Consider the following 15798-nt stretch of genomic DNA (forward strand, 5'->3'; position numbering starts at 1 on the left):
TACCCTCCCTCTCTGATTTTCCTTCTTTTACAAGGGAACATCTCATATCTTTTGTAATTTACAAATTTGTTTTTTGTTCATGTTCTGCTCCTTCAAGGACCACTAAACGATTCAGAAAGGCAAGGATCCTTACCAGCTCTAATTGCTGATGTATTCAGTTGCCCAGAACAGTGCCTGGCACATGATAAGCTCTCGCGAATTATTGAATGAAAAGTCTATGTAGTTTGATATTCTGTTCTTATTTATTTAGAATGTGCTTGTAGGTTTACCTACACTTTTGCTTTCAAGTTTTCCCTCACGTAACGTTTTTGACTTGGATTTCTTCTTCAGTTCCCTCCAAAACTCTTTATTTTTTTTAACTGAAAACATTGGTGCATTTATCATAGTTAAAACTTGTGACTTATGGGGATGCATATTTAAAGTTTTAGTCTTTGCTTTTACTTGTCCAACCTGTTCCATATTTCTTTTTCTTCCCCTTCCTCTGTGTGGTTTAACTTGAATGATTTGGATTTTTTTTTCACATTTTGTGTTTTTCTCTCCTAGTTTGGAAATTATGTATGCTTTTCCTGTAATCACCCAATGATTACAACATACATTCTTAATTGTTCAAAATCTCAAGAAATCCGTTTTAATCTTCTTCATATACAACAAATTAGAACATTTTAATTCCATTCCCACCCTCAACCCCAATCTATATATTGTTATTGTTGAATATTTAATTTTCTCATTCTCCCCCTTTAAACCTTTGGAAGCATTAGTATTATTTTACACAGTTTGCATTTGTTTAAACTTCCTTTTTTTTTTCACCTGTGATTTACTATCTGGATTACTTTCCTCTTGCCTCAGATACATTCTTTACAAATTCCTGTAATAAGATTGTGCTATTGTCAAGGAATGCCAGTCTGTGTTGCCTGAAATGGGTGTATGTATTTTGCCCTTAGTTTTGACAGCAATTTTCTCTGAGACTAGGATTTCAGGTTGATTGTCATTTTCTCTCAGCACACTGAAAACCTGCCTCCACTGTTTCCTGGCTTCCTCTGTTGAGCACCTGGCTGGCTAAGTTGATATAGTGCTTGAGTCTTACTCTCAGGGTCATGGGTTTGAGACCCATGTTGATGGGTGTAGAGCTTACTTAAAAAAAAAGAGGGGCACCAGGGTGGTTCAATTAGTTAAGCATTCAGCTCTTGGTCTGGGCTCAGGTCATGATCTCACAGTTCTTGGGATCAAGTTTCACAGTGGGCTTTTCACTGACAATTCAGAGCCTGCTTGGGGTTCTCTCTCCCCCTGCTCCCTCCTGCTCACTCTCTATCTCTCAAACTAAGGCAAAAGAGCATGATATAAGATTTAGAGAATTTGGTGACTCATTAAAAATGAACAACATCCGAATAATAAGGGTCCCAGAATATGAAGACAGAGAACACAGAGAAGAAGGTTTATGTGAGGAAATCATACCAGAACACTTTCCTACCCTGAGGAAAGACAGACATCAAAACCCAGGAAGCACAGAGAACTCCCATCAGATTCAAGGAACACCAACTATCAACAAGTCATTTCATATTCAAATTCACAAAATAAACATACAAGGAAAGAATTGTGAAAGCAGCAAAGGAAAAAAGCCCTTAACCTACAAGTGCAACCAGATCAGGTTCTCAGCAGACCTATCCACAGAAATTGGCAGGACAGAAAGGAGTGGCGGGATATATTCAAAGTGCTGAACTGGAAAAGTAAGCAGCCCAAAGCTCTTTATTCAGCAAGGTTGTTTGTTCAAAATAGAAAGGGAGATAAAGTGTTTCCCAGACACAGGAAAACTATAGACGTTTGTGACCAGTAACCAGCCTGGAATGAAATTGTGTGGGGGACTCTCTCAGGGGAGAAAAGGTGAACCAAAGCAAAAAAGACAAAAGCAACAAAGACCAGAGAACACCACCAGAAACTCAAACTCTAAAGGCAACACAATGGCAATAAATTCATATCTTTCAGAACTCACTCTAAATGTCAATGGACTAAATGCTCTAGTCAAAAGACACAGGGTAACAGAATGAATAAGAAAACAAGTTCCATCTTTAGGCTGTTTCCAAAAGACCTATTTTATTATTTTTATTTTTATTTTTTCTCTCTTGTTTTTAATATATGAAATTTATTGTCAAGTTGGTTTCCATACAACACCCAGGGCTCATCCCAAAAGACGCCCTCTTCAATACCCATCACCGAGCCTCCCCTCCCTCCCCTCCCCCATCAACCCTCAGTTTGTTCTTAGTTTTCAAGAGTCTCTTATGCTTTGGCTCTCTCCCACTCTAACCTCTTTTTTTTTCCTTCCCCTCCCCCATGGGTTTCTGTTAAGTTTCTCAGGATCCACATAAGAGTGAAAACATATGGTATCTGTCTTTCTCTGTATGGCTTATTTCACTTAGCATCACACTCTCCAGTTCCATCCACGTTGCTACACAGGGCCATATTTCATTCTTTCTCATTGGTGTGCACATTTTCTTAAGCACCAATTCTCTGATACAGATTTGTGAGAAAGGACAATGAGATAGGGAGATTTTAATTCTATTTTTCATTCCTCTTAATAGTTGCTTTTGTAGGAAAAATGCTTTGAGCGGGCTTATGGAAATGAGTCCCTTAGACTTTAAGTCAATTGCTTCTTATGGAGCAGTGTGGAGTACACGGGGAACAGCCTACGTAGCAAAATTAAACATAGACGCTGCACAGCTACCTCGTTCTCACCCTCATGGTGAATTCCCTTGACAATCTCCCAACCAAATTTCCATACAATTCTTCATGCTTCTTCATTCCTCCATGAACTGAGGAAAAGACAATATACCTCTTGCTTTCTGAACCTGGAGAGGTGGAATCTGGGACACATGTCTCATTGGTTTATTCTTTCTTCCTCTCTGTTTTCTTTCCCCTAGAAGAAGACAGAGTGTTCTCAACTTCAATTATCTGGGCATCTACTATATAAATTCTATTGTGCAGCAAGGGAGCCCTGGGCTTTGTCATGCATGTCGGACAAGTGATAGACTATAGGCAATCCCTTGTAAAGAAACACCAACCCTGGATTACAAGGCTGTCATGTTTTCACAAATCCTTTTTTTCTTTTTTAAGTCTAGAAGCTGTTTCTTCAGGTTTTTCTCTATACTGTGTGAAGCATTAGCATGTATCAGAGCCATCGGGAAGTCTTGTTAAAGTACAAAGCCTGATTCAATAGGCTCGGGGTGGAGCTTGAGAATCTGCATTCCCTACAGGTTGTGTTGTTCACAGGTGTTGCCCATGCTGCTCTTCTGGAACCATACCTTCAGAGTGACCGCCCAGTCGCAAATAATGTCACATTTGAAAGGGACAAAGTCATTTCAATCATATTCAAGGCATTTCCCTCGTTCCAAATGTTACCAGCTAGATTCAGAATACCGAAGACTCCTCCTCCCCAAGATTCTCAAGTATACATTGAAAGAACTAAATCATAAAGGCAAAATACCAGATTTCTATCCAAAGTCTAGGACTCCCTAGTAAAGAGGGAGTGGAGACCAGAGCAGGGGCCAAAACCCAAAGTTGGAAAACTTTATTCTTCTCCCTGAATGGAACAGAGCTAGTCGCACACCCTCGGGCCATCTGACAACCAGATTTACTGTCCAAGAAGGTGACTCAGCTGGGACCTGCCAGAAAGAATTTCTTTGGTGTGTATACAGAATGGAATAAGGGACCAAAAGTGTGGGTCACGTCTGGCCCCAGTAAGCTAAGACAGAGAAAGTACCATCTGTTTCATGTTTTTAAAAAGTAAAACATAATAGGAAAAAGTGGTCTACTGAACTATCCTAAAATTCTCACATTCGGAAACACCTCAATCACTGTCTTTCATGAGGAGATCATTTATGAAGGGCTTGCAGCAGAGTTTCTGCTTCCCTGGGGTGAAGGTGGAGGGATCAGCACTTTTTCCTCTGAGCCAGAGAGAGGAGAGTCACCTCGTGTATCCTTCTCTGTGAATTTCAAAAAAAAATGCTAATGAGGTGCCTGGGTGGCTCCAGTTGGTCAAGCATCTGACGATTGGTTTCCTTTACCTGAGGTCATAATCTCATGGTTTCCTGAGTTGGAACCCTGAGTAGGGGTCCATGCTGACAGTGGAAGGCCTGCTTGGGATTCTGTCTCTCCTTCTCTCTCTGCCCCTCCCCCTTTGTGCTATCTCAGGCTCTGTCAAAATAATAAACTTTACGGAAAAAAGGGAGGTGGGATTATACCAGGTGCACCTGACCTAATCAAAAAATATTTAAAAGCAAGAGATACTCCCAATGGAGAGAATATCCATGTTGAATATCCATATGGAGAACTGCCTATCAAGAGGGGCAGCCAGGATGACCCTCTGAGAGGAGGAACTCAGTCCTACAACCACAAGTAACTCAATGCTGTCATGCAACCCAGAGAGGTCTCTCACCAGATCCTGGCTGAAATCACATCTCCATCTTGGACCTCCAACCTCTAGAATCATGGGGAAAATTCTTCTGCTATTTATAAGTGGCCCAGTCTGTGCTTTTTTAATTTTATTTTTTATTTTTTTAATATGAAATTTGTTGTCAAATTGGTTTCCATACAACACCAGGTGCTCATCCCAACACGTGCCCTCCTCAATGCCCATCACCCCTCGTGTCCCTCCCACCCCACATCAACCCTCAGTTTATTGTCAGTTTTTAAGAATCTCTATTGGTTTGGCTCCCTCCCTCTCTAACGTTTGTTTTTTCCTTCCCCTCCCCCATGGTCATCTGCTAAGTTTCTCAGGATCCACATAAGAGTGTAGCCATATGGTATCTGTCTTTCTCTGTATGACTTATTTCACTTAGCATAACACTCTCCAGTTCCATGCGCGTTGCTACAAAAGGCCATATTTCATTCTTTCTCATTGCCAAGTAGTGTTCCATTGGGTATATAAGCCACAATTTCTTTATCCATTCATCAGCTGATGGACATTTAGGCTCTTTCCATAATTTGGCTATTGTTAAGAGTGCTGCTATAAACATTGCGGTACAAGTGCCAATATTCATCAGCACTCTTGTACCCCTTGGGTAAATTCCTAGCAGTGCTATTGCTGGGTCATAGGGTAGTTCTATTTTTAATTTTTTGAGGAACCTCCACAGATTTCCGGAGCAGCTACACCAGTTTGCGTTCCCACCAACAGTGCAAGGGGGTTCCCGTTTCTCCACATCCTCTCCAGCATCCATAGCCTCCTGATTTGTTCTTTTAGCCACTCTGACTGGCGTGAGGTGGTATCTGAGTGTGGTTTTGATCTGTATTTCCCTGATGAGGAGTGATTTTGAGCATCTTTTCATGTGCTTGTTGGCTATCTGGATGTCTTCTTTAGAGAAGTGTCTGTTCATGTTTCCTGCCCATTTCTTCACTGGATTATTTGTTTTTCAGGTGTGGAGTTTGGTGAGTTCTTTATAGATTTTGGATACTAGCCCTTTGTCTCATATGTCATTTGCAAACATCATTTCCCATTCTGTTGGTTGCCTTTTAGTTTTGTTGATTGTTTCCTTTGCAGTGCAGAACCTTTTTATCTTCATGAGGCCCCAAAAGTTCATTTTTGCTTTTAATTCCCTTGCCTTTGGAGTGTGTCACGTAAGAATTGCTGCAGCTGAGGTCAGAGAGGTTTTTTCCTGCTTTCTCCTCTAGGGTTTTGATGGTTTCCTGTCTCACATTCAGGTCCTTTATCCATTTTGAGTTTATTTTTGTGAATGGTGTACGAAAGTGGTCTTGTTTCATTCATCTGCATGTTGCTGTCCAGTTCTCCCAGCATCATTTGTTAAAGAGACTTTTTTTCCATTGGACATTTTTCTTGCTTTGGCAAAGATTAGTTGGCCATACTTTTGTGGGTCCAATTCTGGAGTCTCTATTCTATTCCATTGGCCCATGTGTCTATTTTTGTGTCAACACCATGCTGTCTTGATGATTATAGCTTTGTAGTAGAGGCTAAAGTCTGGGATTGTGATGCCTCCCGCTTTGGTCTTCTTCTTCAATATTACTTTGGCTATTCAGGGTCTTTTGTGGTTCCATACAAATTTTAGGATCGCTTGTTCTAGCTTCAAGAAAAATGCTGGTGCAATTTTTATTGGGATTGCATTGAATGAGTAGATAGCTTTGGGTAGTATTGACATTTTAACAATATTTATTCTTCCAATCCATGAGCACGTAATGTTTTTCCATTTCTTTGTATCTTCTTCAATTTCCTTCATAAGCTTTCTATAGTTTTCAGCATCCACATCTTTTACATCTTTGGTTAGGTTTATTCCTAGGTATTTTATGCTTCTTGGTGCAATTGTGAATGGGATCAATTTCTTTATTTGTCTTTCTGTTGCTCCATTATTGGTGTGTAAGACGCAACTGATTTCTGTACATTGATTTTGTATCCTGCGACTTTACTGAATTCATGTATCAGTTCTAGCAGATTTTTGGTGGAATCTATCGGGTTTTCCATGTATAATACCATGTCATCTGCAAAAAGTGAAAGCTTGACTTCATCTTTGCCAATTTTGATGCCTTTCATATCTTTTGTTGTCTGCTGATGCTAGAACTTCCAACACTATGTTAAACACAGCGGTGAGTGTGGACATCACTGTCATGAGCCTGATCTCAATCCCTCAGAAATACAAGCAATTCTCAGGGAATACTATGAAAAATTATATGCCAACAAATTGGACAACCAGGAAGAAATGGACAACTTCCTAAGCACCCACACACTTCCAAAACTCAAACAGGAAGAAAGTAAAATTTGATCAGTTATCAAAAATCTCCCAACAAATAAGAGTCCTGTACCACATGGTTTCCCTGGGGAATTCTACCAGACATTTAAAGCAGAGATAATACCTATCCTTCTCAAGCTGTTCCAAAAATAGAAGGGAAGGAAAACTTCTAGACTCATCCTATGAAGCCAACATTACTTTGATTCCTAAACCAGACAGATACCCAGCAAAAAAAAAGAGAACTACAGGCCAATATCCCTGATGAATATGGATGCAAAAATTCTCAGTAGGATACTAGCAAATCAAAATCAACAGCATATAAAAAGAATTATTCACCATGATCAAGTGGGATTCATTCCTGGGCTGCAGAGCTGGTTCAACATATGCAAATCAATCAAAGTGATACCTCACATTAATAAAAGAAAAGAACCATGTGATCCTGTCAATCGATGCATAAATACCATTTGACAAAATTCAGCATCCTTTCTTAATAAAAACCATGGAGAAAGTTGGGATAGAAGGAACATACCTAAACATCATAAAGGCCATTTATGAAAAGCCCACAAGTAATATCATCCTCAATGGGGAAAAACTGAGAGCTTTCCCGTTTTGTTTTTTTTTTTAATAGCAACTCAAGCGAACTAAGGCAGTGTCTACGTTTTGATAAATGCTCACACACGCACACAAATGTTTGTTTCCCTTTGCCATGAATCCACTTTCTATATAAAACACTACCAGTCAATGCACTATTTTTTCAAGAAGGAAAAATACATCCAAACTACTAAAATGAATTAAGGACATTTGAAAGTTCACCACATTTATTTGAATAGTGTACATATAATCAAAAGTGACATTTGAATGCTAAAAGTGAACTTGAGCCTTTGCAAAGTCGATACAGTGTCCAAGGCGTCCTGAGTCATTAAGACTCCCAGTCTGAAACTCCAGGTTTCCTTTGAAATTGGGTTTAAGTTCCCCTCAGCGCCTTGACCCAGCCCCTTTACCCTCCAGGCTCCCCGCATTTGGAAGGGCAGCTCCTTCAATCTGGGCCTGGAGCCCCCCCGCTGGAGAAGCAGCAGGACAAGTAGCAGTGCGCCCCCCAGCAGCAGGAGCGCCAGCGGACACCCCCGCCTCGCGGCCTCCAGCCAGCGCCGCCCCCGCCCCCACTACCGACCCCACCCCCGCCCCAGACCGCGGGCCGCCAGCCCCGCGGCCACCAGGCGGAGCGTGTCCTCGGGACGCGCGTGGCGCCGGGCCCACGCCAGGCCGTACACGTCGTCGGTGAAGGGCGCGCCGTCGTGCTCCAGCGCCAGCCGCTCCACCAGCGCCAGCAGCTCGCCCACCTGAGCATCGCGCTCGGCGCCCGCCGCCCGGTTGTCCAGGGCGCACACGCGGCCGCCGCACTCGGCCACCAGGGCCCGCAGCGCGCGGTTGTCGGTGGCGCGCACGTAGTCGTGCAGCGAGCCCCCCTCCAGGTCCTCCCGGCGCGTGAAGACGAGCACGGCGCGCGCCAGGACGCCGGCGCCGAACAGCTCGCGGACGCCGCGCGCCGCCTCCTCGTCCTGGGCGGTGAAGCGGCCCAGCTGCGTGACCAGCAGCAGCGCGTGCGGCCCGGGCGCCGAGAGCAGGTAGCAGTTGGCCCGCTCGGTGCAGTCCGGGTCCGCGTGCCGGCCTTGGGCGGTGAAGAGGTCGGGGGTGTCGGTGACCTCCACGCGCCACCCGGCCCAGCTCCGGCTCCCCAGGGCGCAGCTTCTGGTCACCGGGGTGGCCGCGAGCCTGGACGGGAAGAGGCTGTGGCCCAGGATGCTGTTGCCCGTGGCGCTCTTGCCCACTCCGGTCCTGCCGGCCAGGATGAGCCTGAGCCTGCGCTCCTGCGCGAGCGGCTGCTGCTGGTCGTCCGGGTCCTGGGAACCTGTGAGGACAGAGTAGGCGTGGGCCGCCGGCCTGAGAGCTCGCGTCCCGCTCCACCGGGGCTCCGGGGTGCCTCCTGAGGGAGGAGGGCAAGGATGCCTCCTGCTTCTGCTTGTCCAACAGGCCTTTCCCAGGCGCTCTGGTTAGAGCTTGTGCGACTCCGGGGGCATCTTTAGCCACCTTTCTTCCATCTTTGGCTCCAGTGCGTGCACCTGCCCCCCAGTCCATGCTCCGGCACCGGGTGCACACTGCTCTGGAGGGTCCCCCTCGATGGTCGCAGGCCATGACTTCAGCTGACATTGCCTCTGGTCGTCCGCACTTTGCAGAGCTGCTCCGTGCTCGACGACTTCCCAGGCCTCTGCCAGACTTCTCCCAGGGGCCATCCCAGCGAGGAGATGCGGGAGGGCACAGAAGGCCTGGGAGTGAAGGGCTGTCTGGAGTCCCAGACACCCCGGGTTGGAATCACAGCCCCGCATGTGCCAGCTGTGGAAGCTTGGGCGAGTTTAGACTAAGCGTTCAACGTCTTCTGCATATTGGGAGGGGTGACAGAGAGTTGTTTCTCCCAGGGTTGCTCAGAGCATTGGGTGACAGGATCTCTTTCTTTCTTCCCTTCCTCCACTTCCCCTCCTCCTCCCTCTTCTCTCTAGTAAACCTGCTTCCAGTAAGACACAGTTAACCCTCCATCCTTGTTCACCGACACAGTCTACCTGGTAAACCGTGTTCCCTCTAGTCCATGATCTCAACCCTCCACATCTTCCGTGGGGATCGAGTAGATGTATTGTCCTCATTGTACCCTTTGGGACCCAAGGCACTTAATATCCTACAGTAGGGCAGGGGCAGAGGTCCAGCAAAAATGCAAAGCTGGGGCTCTAGCTGTTTCACCCCAGCATGGGGACATGTCTGGGATTTGTCTCTGTTCCGTCTTTTTTTTTTTTTTTAATGTTTATTTATTTTTGAGAGAGACAGAGACAGAATGCGAGTGGGTTGGGACAGAGAGAGAGGGAGACGAATCTGACACAGGCTCCAGGCTCTGAGCTGTCAGCACAGAGCCCAACGTGGGGCTCGAACTCACGAGCTGCGAGATCATGACCTGAGCTGGAGTCAGACGCTCAACCGACTGAGCCACCCAGGTGCCCCTATGTGTCTGTTCAGTCTTGAGTTAGCCCATGGCCTTGTGACCCAGAGCTGACACCTAGGGGCAAGTACACACTGAGATCAGTTCTTACCGTAGGCATTCTCTTCATCTCTGGCCATCTTGCGTCCTCCCATGCCCACCTGAAAGAGTTCCAAACACAACCTGTTAGTTCCTTCATTCCTTCAATCATTCATTTGTTTATCGAATAGGTATAACTACCTAAGGTGGCTCAGGCAAGGTCCAAAGAGCTGGTGACATCCCAATGAAAGGTCATGCTTCCTGCCCTGCGCTGAACATCAATCAGAATTTGGGGAAGAAGCCTGGAAGGACCTGGTTGGTATTGGAACCAAACCGTGAGAACCTTTGGTGAGCCTCATTGGTTGAAAATTGGGAAAGATACCTATCTCCCATGCTGATCTGAAGAACCTGTGTTCTGCTCTCCGAAGACTAAAGAATTCGGCTTGTGTCATTTGTGTAAATATGACCTGTGTGCTGGAGAGATGGGACACTCCCTTCCGGCTCCTGGTGTTCCTGCCCTGAATCTGAGGCCTCTCAAGCTAAGCGATGACCCCAAGTCCGGCAGGATTTACTACAGATAGCCACTCAGTGATGCAGTCTGCTTGATCTCACGAGGACCTGGTCACAAGGGCGCAGCTCTGCTCTGTCTGCTTCGCCAGCCCTGTGTCCCAATCACTCCCCTTCTGGGTCAGCTGCTCCGCAGAGGAGAGGTTTCAGGGCCTTTCCAGCCCACCTGTGCGCTCACCCCCATGACCACTCCTTCTCTCCCACGTTTCTGTCTGAGTCCTGTCTGTGCTCCGCCATCCATTTCAAATGCTACCTCTTCATGGCAACACCTGGCTACTGTGGGTGACCGTGCTGTGTCCCATGGGCAACACACAAGGACAAGCAAAGGGAAGGGTTGATTGATAACTTGTCTCTGACCAGTTAGATGACAGGTTTGTCTTCTGTGTAGCGCCCCTTTCAGCTCCCCAAAGCCCTTGGTAACGTTGATCCCACAGGCCTCAGGTGAATAGTGATCTTGTGTGTAAAAATTAGCAAACTCCCATAACTGACTGCACAGCAGAACTGAAGAAACAGCCAGAAGATTCAGTGCAAAGAGCAAGAATTTAGCTAAAGCAAGAAGTCCTTATCAATGATGGAAGTGACCAAGTGTGCTCTAGGAAATCCACTGGACTCCTGGCCCCTATGGGACTTCCCAAAGGTTTGCGATGGTTTGGGATGGGATTTGAAAAATTTTTCCAGAGTTTCTGAGAGCTGACATCTGGGGTTTAGAGGCTTGGAGTCATTGACTGATGTAGAACATGGAGACTCATATCATCTTAAATGCGATTGGATATTATGTAGTCCCCTGCTTCCTGAACCTGCTGTCTTTGGGAAGTATCTATGGGAGTCTTTAAAATATATACTTGACATTTTGTTTCATAGATCTGCACTTTAATAAGAAAAAAGGGGGTGCCTTTTTGGCTCAGTCTGTTAAGTATCTGACTCTTAATTTTGGTTCAGCTCATGATCTCATGGTTTGTGGGTTTGAGCCCCTCATCAGGCTCTGTGCTGATAGCACAGAGCCTGCTTCGGATTCTCTCTCCTTCTTCATGTGTGCCTCCCCTGCTCACATGTCTGTCTCAAAAAACAATCAAATAAATAAATAAATAAATAAATAAATAAATAAATAAATGTTAAAAAAACGGTATCTCTCATCCCTCTTCCTGAGGGATTTTTTTTAATAAAAAACTTTATTTTACTGTTTACTTATTTTATTGAGAGACGGTGAGACAGAGCATGAGCAGGGGAGGGTCAGAGAGAGAGAGGGAGATGAAAAATCCAAAGCAGGCTCCAGGCGTTGAACTGACAGCACAGAATCCATCCCAGGGCTCAAAGCTTAATGGACCAAGCCACCCAGGCACCCTCCCCAACCCCCTGAGTGATTCTAATGCATTGGGTCCCTGCTCTGAGTTTCTGAGCCATTCATCCTGTCCAAGCCCTTCATTTATAGCCAGTGTGTGGGGATGAAGCTGGCTCCCAGCGCACAGAGCCCTGGGCAGCTTGGGCGGGGGAAGGGATGTGCAAGGACACACAAGCACGTGTACTGCAGAGGTCTGAAGACCATGTTCATAACTCTTGCTGGCTCCTGCAAGTCCCTGGGGGTGCACAGGGCTGAGGAGGTGGAAGGTGTGAGTGGGGTTCGGCTCACAGACACGATTTCCACTCTGCGATGTGTTCTGAGGTTAGACTCACTTGTTTGTCCTCAGAAATGTCTCTCTCCTTGGCTGCACATGCCCTCAGAGGGAGTGTCTGCAGCCTTCTCCAGCGTGCTCAGCCCTGGCAGTGCTTCTAGCAAACACCTTTCTGACCCGGCGAGGAGCAGGGCAGGATGAAGTCCGTAGTCCCAAGTAAAAGTGTGCGCACTCCACGGCTGAAGAAGATGCTTACCATTTCTTCTTCCCTTGCTTGTTCTGAAACTCAGAGCTCCCTGAAAAGCCTGCAAGAGTGAAGTTATTCTTCCTAGATCCCGTTCCCCTTCCTGGGAGGTAGTAGAATGCAGGCACCCACTCAGTGAGCTGCAACCAGGCCCTGAACTCCTTAGAGCCCCCCTAACCCCCCCACTTCCTCGACTCCCCTCTGCCCCAGGTGGCTCCCTTCCTTCCCCTGTGTGCTCACCTTCCAGCAGAAGTGGTGACAGGCTCTGCTGTTGGCTGCAGAAACCCGTGACCTGGTGCTGTGCCTTGGGTTGTGAGTACAGAGGCTGTTCCTGCCAGCACAGCACAGGGAGGAAGTCTCAGAGCCCAGGGAGGGAGGGCCCAGTGGTGCCGATTGAAAGGGACAGGACATGGGCCAGGTGGGCTAGTGCGTGGTGCCTTTGCGTTCTTTCCACTGCGCAACCCACCCCCTGCTTGGGACTGTGCTGATCCTTTCCAAAGGTCGCTGTGGAACCACATCTTGTTCCCGGGAGGGGCTGTTACCTCAATGAAGGGCAGTTTAGATTTCTGAGGCTTGTTCTCAGTGTTGGCCTCTGCCCACTACTCTTATGTCCAGTTGCCTTTTGCTTTTTGGGTGTTTTCCTAGAAAATGGCCTCTTGAGAGTCTCCTTCCCCAGGAATCAGGGAGGAATCCTTGACTGGACATCAGTGTGGACAAGGCCACCAATGTGGTCCTCTCTGCCATCTCTTCATTCCTAAAGAAAAAGAGGTCTTTTCAGCTATTAAAGATCAGACAGCAGGAAGAGGATGGAATTTTCATAGGAGACTTAGTCTAGCCTCAAGTTGGTATCTCTGACCCTAGTGTCTGTTTCTCCTCTCAGGAGGTCATGAGAGAGTAAAATAGCCGTGAGTAAAATAGCCAGACATTGTGTGGGGAGAAGGCTACAACAGCGTATGGTGCTATGTGCCCTGGACCTGGTTTGTTCTGGAATCAACTCTGCGATCTTGCCTAACTCACTTACAGTTTCTGGAGTCACCTCTCCCCGTGTGTAGTGAGGGCTTTCACTTAACCTGAACCTAATACTCTGGGGCCTGATTTTTAGCCAGTCTTGCCAGTTCATTCTCTCTAGTGAAGATACCTAACCCATGGCCCTCCACCTTATCCCCCCACACCCTATCCAGCTTTATGGAGATATAATTGAAATGTAACACTGTGTAATTTTAAAGGGTGCAAGGTGTTGATTTGATACACTTCTATATTGCAAAATCATTGCCACCATAGTATTATTAGCTAACACCTGCATCACATCACATATTTACCATTACTCGTTTTGCGTGAGAACATTTAAGATCAACTACTCTCTTGTAACTGTTAAGGTATGATACAGTGGGATGAGCCATAATCACTGTGCTGCACGTTAGATCCCCAGAACATATTCATCTTGTAACTGGAACTTTGTACTCTTTGACCAATGTCTCCCCATCCCCCCATCCCCAAGACCCTGGTCACCACTGTTCTACTCTCCATTTCTATCAGTTTGGCTTTTTAAAATTCCACATAAAAGTGATATCATACAGTATTTGTTTTTCTCTGTTCGACCTGTTTCGCTTACGATAATGCCCTCAAGTTCGACCCTGTTGTTGCAAATGACAAGATGTTCCTCTTTCTTTTCACAGAGCAATATATATATACCCATAGATGGACCTTTAGGTTGCTTTGAGATCTTGGCTATTGTGAGCAATGCTGCAGGGAGCTTGTGAGTGCAGATCTTTCTTTGAGATCTTGCTTTCCTTTCTTTTGGATAAATACCCAGAAGTGGGATTGCTGGATCCAATGTAATTCTACCTATAATTTTTGGAGGACCGTCCATACTGTTTGCCACAGTGGCTGCACCAATTTGCGTCCCATGCACAGTGCACAAGGCTTCCCTTTTCTCCACATCCTCCCTAACACTTGTTACCTCTTGTCTTCTTGATGATAGCCATTCTCACAGGTGTGAGGCGATACCTCATTGTGGTTTTGATTTGCAATTCCCCTGATGATGGTGATACTGAGCACATCTCCATGCACCTATGTGCCACCTGTGTGTCCTCTTTGGGAAAATGCCTGTTTACTTCCTCTGTCCTTTTTAAATAAATTGCTCAGGTTTTGCTATTAATTATGTGAGTTCTGTATGTATTTTGGGTATTAACCCTTTATCAAATATACGATTTGCAAATACTTTCTCCCATTCAGTGGGCTGCCTATTTGTATTGTTGAAGGTTTCCTTTTCCAGGCAGAAGCGTATTAGTTGGATGTAATCTCACTTGTTCATTTTATCTGTCGCTGCCTTTGCTTTTGTGGTCAAATCCAAAAAATTATTGCCAAGACTGATGTAAAGGAGCTTACCCCCTGTTATACTCTAGGATTTCAAGTCTCTTAGATTTATTGAGGCTCATTTTATGGCCTATTGGTCATATTTAGGAGAACGTTCTCTGTGTACCTGAACAGAATGTATAATCTACTTCGTTGGGTAAAGTGCTGTAATATTAGGTCTAGTTGGTTTATCTGTGGGTCACATCTTCTGTTTCTGTTTTGACCTTCTGATTAGCTGTGGTACGCATTGGTCAATGTGGACATTGAAGTCTACAGCTTGTTGTTGAATTGTCTATTTCTCCTTGGTGCCTGTTATTTTTTGCTTCCTGTGTTTTGGGGCTCAATTGTGAAGTTCATGTGTGTTTATAATTATTACATCTTCAAATTCACTGAATCTTTGTTCTAGCCATTCAAATGTATCGTTGAGCTCCACTAGTCAAATTTTCATTTCAGTCATACTTTTCCGCTGCAGAATTTCTATTTTGTTGTTTAAAAAAGCGATTTCTGTATTCTTATGGACACACAGACAACAGCAAATCAAGGCCTAGAAAGGCAGAAAGGGAATCAGTATCCAGATTCACTACACCATGTTCCCTACACCCAGTTTTGAACAAGAACTGTAAGATGTACAACGAAACAGAAAGGTGTGACCCATATACTGGAAAAACTCCGGCCATAGGAATTGCCTGGAGAGGCCCTGGATATTGGATTCAGAGACAGGGCTCCCAAAGAGCAATTCTAAGCATGTTGAAAGAACTGAAGGAAATCAGTGTGAAAACTCCCACCACTGGTACCATACTTGATGAAAGGCTGAGAGTTTTGCCCCTGTGATCAGAGATAAGACAAGGATATCTGCTCTGGTCGCTTCACTGCAACTTTGTGCAGGAAGTTTGAGTGTTTGGCTGGACTTTCCTGGTGAAGTCTGATCCCCTGCAGGGTGAAACCTCTGGTGTCTCTCCTCAGAGGGTGCAGCCTGGGCCTGCACAGTCCCGGGAGGTGACAGTTGTCTTAGCCCCACTCTGTGTCTTTCCGTAACCTCTCTGTCTGTCCATACTATACCCGGCGGTTAAACCTACTGACCTCTAGCTGATTCCTCTCAAGATACTGTTCTCTTGCTGGAAGGCTGAGAGGAAAGGGAGCCCCAGCTTCTCGGCCACACCTGCCAGAATGCAGTTTCCTTCCAGAGGAGCTGAGTGTGTGTTGGAAGGGAGGAAGCAGCTTATGGTCAACTGTCAC

The 15798-nt window shown here is 45.8% G+C and overlaps 2 protein-coding genes and 1 pseudogene across 7 annotated transcripts in view; 2 read left to right on the top strand and 1 right to left on the bottom strand.

The window, feature by feature from the left end:
• LOC132677342 (GTPase IMAP family member 7-like) overlaps positions 1–15798 on the top strand; it is a 275671-nt gene that overhangs the window by 228922 nt on the left and 30951 nt on the right. The window lies entirely within an intron of this gene.
• LOC145715316 (GTPase IMAP family member 1-like) lies at positions 7524–12619 on the bottom strand (annotated as a pseudogene). The gene is made up of 3 exons (XR_014137349.1): positions 12448–12619; positions 9860–9908; positions 7524–8634 (listed from the first exon to the last, which is right to left on the bottom strand). The product of XR_014137349.1 is annotated as a GTPase IMAP family member 1-like (transcript).
• The window catches only part of LOC132675732 (GTPase IMAP family member 7-like), a 68097-nt gene continuing 67975 nt past the window's right edge, over positions 15677–15798 (top strand). Inside the window, exon 1 of the mRNA XM_081795105.1 lies at positions 15677–15786. The gene's annotated coding sequence lies outside the window, so the exon portion shown is untranslated. The remainder of the gene's footprint in view (positions 15787–15798) is intronic.

This window comes from Panthera onca, chromosome A2 (assembly GCF_046562875.1).
Source record: "Panthera onca isolate mPanOnc1 chromosome A2, mPanOnc1 haplotype 2, whole genome shotgun sequence".
Taxonomy (NCBI): domain Eukaryota; kingdom Metazoa; phylum Chordata; class Mammalia; order Carnivora; family Felidae; genus Panthera; species Panthera onca.